This window comes from Nomascus leucogenys, chromosome 16 (genome assembly GCF_006542625.1).
Source record: "Nomascus leucogenys isolate Asia chromosome 16, Asia_NLE_v1, whole genome shotgun sequence".
In the NCBI taxonomy this organism is placed as follows: domain Eukaryota; kingdom Metazoa; phylum Chordata; class Mammalia; order Primates; family Hylobatidae; genus Nomascus; species Nomascus leucogenys.
In genome coordinates, this window is record NC_044396.1 from 27042035 (window position 1) to 27045361 (window position 3327).

General features: G+C 42.0%; 1 non-coding gene across 1 annotated transcript; it reads left to right on the forward strand.

Annotated features, from left to right (window-relative positions):
• Nucleotides 1-613: 613 nt before the first annotated feature.
• LOC115830754 lies at nt 614-802 on the forward strand. The gene has a single exon (XR_004026301.1). It is a non-coding gene; the product is annotated as a U2 spliceosomal RNA (small nuclear RNA).
• The last annotated feature ends 2525 nt before the right edge of the window (nt 803-3327 follow it).

Consider the following 3327-nt stretch of genomic DNA (forward strand, 5'->3'; position numbering starts at 1 on the left):
GGTTTTCTTCCTCACAAAATTAATACTTTATACATTCAGTTTAACTGCTAAAGAAAATATACACTGATCCATACTGCCAGATAAAAGTAGTCCACGTAGACAAATGACAGAGCGTAAGGCCAACAGTCATTCAGAAAGATCAATAGGTGTATATTGTCACAGGTTTGCAGACATGCTCCAGGCCTCAATGAATCAAAGCAGCTGAATTATTATCTGACTCACTGTCCCCATGCCTCCCGAGCCTATGTATACATATAAGGTCACATTAATATTAATTCCAAGTGACAGTAGCTCCTAGCACCTCCAGTGTAGCACCAGGACCTTAGCCACTCTTCCCAAATCTCCCTTGGTCATTTCTGGGAGTCTCCAGAGTGATGTCTCAGGCATGTCCTGTAACAAATCCACCCATGTTTGCCTGCTCCTGCTGTCACTGCTGGCTATCCACTGGGACTGCATACTAGACTGCAGGCCCAGATGGAGAACAGGCATATGCTATCTCCTTCCACTGTTCTTGGCCCTTCTATCCTCCTATTTCCTCAACAAAAGAAGCAAGAGAAACTAACAAAAACTCTCTCCTCCTTAAGTTGAAAAAAAAAAAAAGGCTCATTGCTTTTTGGCCTTTTGGCCTTTGGCTAAGATCAAGTATAGTATGTGTTCTTATCAGTTAATATCTGATATGTCCTCTATCTGAGCACAATATACTAAGTGGATTTCTGCAGCAGGGAGATGGAATAGGAGCTCACTCTGTCCACCCGACTCATCAACCTGGTGTTGCAATACCTCCAGAAATGGTGCACTCCTCCCTCCCGCCCAAAAAAAAAAAAAACAGGCCTAGAATATCGAATATATCAGTCAAAATAGGCCAAGTTATGCAGCAGAAACAATTGGAAATAATAGCAGTGAAGCACAGCAAAAGATTTATTTCTTGTGTCTGCTATGTGTGTGATGCAGGTGTGAGGGACTCTCTGCCCATCTGAGTCATCCAGTAAGCCCAGCTGACAGAGGCTCCATCTCTAAATGCTCCATGGCGGGCTGGGCGCAGTGGTTCACCCCTGTAATTCCAGCACTTTGGGAGGCCGAGGTGAGCACATCACTTAAGGTCAGGAGTTCGAGACCAGTCTGGCCAACATAATGAAACCTTGTCTCTATTAAAAATACAAAAATTAGCCGGGCATGGTGGCGCACGTGTGTAGTCCCAGCTACTCGGGAGGCTGAGGCAGGAGAATCGCTTGAACCCAGGAGGCAGAGGTTGCAGTGAGCCACGATCATGCCACTGCACTCCAGCCTGGGTGACACAGCAAGACTCCATCTTAAAAAAATAAATACAAGGGATGTGAAGGACCTCTTCAAGGAGAACTACAAACCACTGCTCAATGAAATCAAAGAGGATACAAACAAATGGAAAAACATTCCATGCTCGTGGGTAGGAAGAATCAATATCGTGAAAATGGCCATACTGCCCAAGGTAATTTATAGATTCAATGCCATCCCCATCAAGCTACCAATGACTTTCTTCACAGAATTGGAAAAAACTACTTTAAAGTTCATATGGAACCAAAAAAGAGCCCACATCACCAAGTCAATCCTAAGCCAAAAGAACAAAGCCGGAGGCATCACGCTACCTGACTTCAAACTATACTACAAGGCTACAGTAACCAAAACAGCATGGTACTGGTACCAAAACAGAGATATAGATCAATGGAATAGAACAGAGCCCTCAGAAATAATGCTGTATATCTACAACCATCTGATCTTTGACAAACCTGACAAAAACAAGAAATGGGGAAAAGATTCCCTATTTAATAAATGGTGCTGGGAAAACTGGCTAGCCATATGTAGAAAGCTGAAACTGGATCCCTTCGTTACACCTTATACAAAAATTAATTCAAGATGGACTAAAGACTTACATGTTAGACCTAAAACCATAAAAACCCTAGAAGAAAACCTAGGCAATACCATTCAGGACATAGGCATGGGCAAGGACTTCATGTCTAAAACACCAAAAGCAATGGCAACAAAAGCCAGAATTGACAAATGGGATCTAATTAAACTAAAGAGCTTCTGCACAACAAAAGAAACTACCATCAGAGTGAACTGGCAACCTACAAAATGGGAGAAAATTTTCGCAACCTACTCATCTGACAAAGGGCTAATGTCCAGAATCTACAATGAACTCAAACAAATTTACAAGAAAAAAACAACCCCATCAAAAAGTGGGCGAAGGATATGAACAGACACTTCTCAAAAGAAGACATTTATGCAGCCAAAAAACACATGAAAAAATGCTCATCATCACTGGCCATCAGAGAAATGCAAATCAAAACCACAATGAGATACCATCTCACACCAGTTAGAATGGCCATCATTAAAAAGTCAGGAAACAACAGGTGCTGGAGAGGATGTGGGGGAATAGGAACACTTTTATACTCCTGGTGAGACTGTAAACTAGTTCAACCATTGTGGAAGTCAGTGTGGCAATTCCTCAGGGATCTGGAACTAGAAATACCATTTGACCCAGCCATCCCATTACTGGGTATATACCCAAAGGATTATAAATCATGCTGCTATAAAGACACATGCACATGTATGTTTATTGCGGCACTATTCACAATAGCAAAGACTTGGAACCAACCCAAATGTCCAACAATGATAGACTGGATTAAGAAAGTGTGGCACATATACACCATGGAATACCATGCAGTCATAAAAAATGATGAGTTCATGTCCTTTGTAGGGACATGGATGAAACTGGAAACCATCATTCTCAGCAAACTATCGTAAGGACAAAAAACCAAATACCACATGTTCTCACTCATAGGTGGGAATTGAACAATGAGAACACATGGACACAGGAAGGGGAACATCACACTCCGGGGACTGTTGTGGGGGTGGGGGGAGGGGGGAGGGATAGCATTTGAAGATATACCTAATGCTAAATGACGAGTTAATGGGTGCAGCAAAACAACATGGCACATGGATACATACGTAACAAACCTGCACATTGTGCACATGTAGCCTAGAACTTAAAGTATAATTAAAAAAATAAAAAATAAAGTGATGAATAGCCAAATAAATAAATAAATAAATAAATAAATGCTTCATGGCTTCTGTGGCCAGGCTCCTAACTAAAGGCTGCTTACATGTGACACAAATTATTCATGAACACATTTCATCAGCCAAAGGGTATCCCATGCCTAGCCTTAAGGGGACAAAAAGTACAATCCTACCACATGCTTGGAAGGAGAGACTCAGAACGTTTGTGAATAGTGCCGAGGCACCCATTCCAATTGATGTTCACCCCCGCGAGGTGTGCACACAGCAAACTCT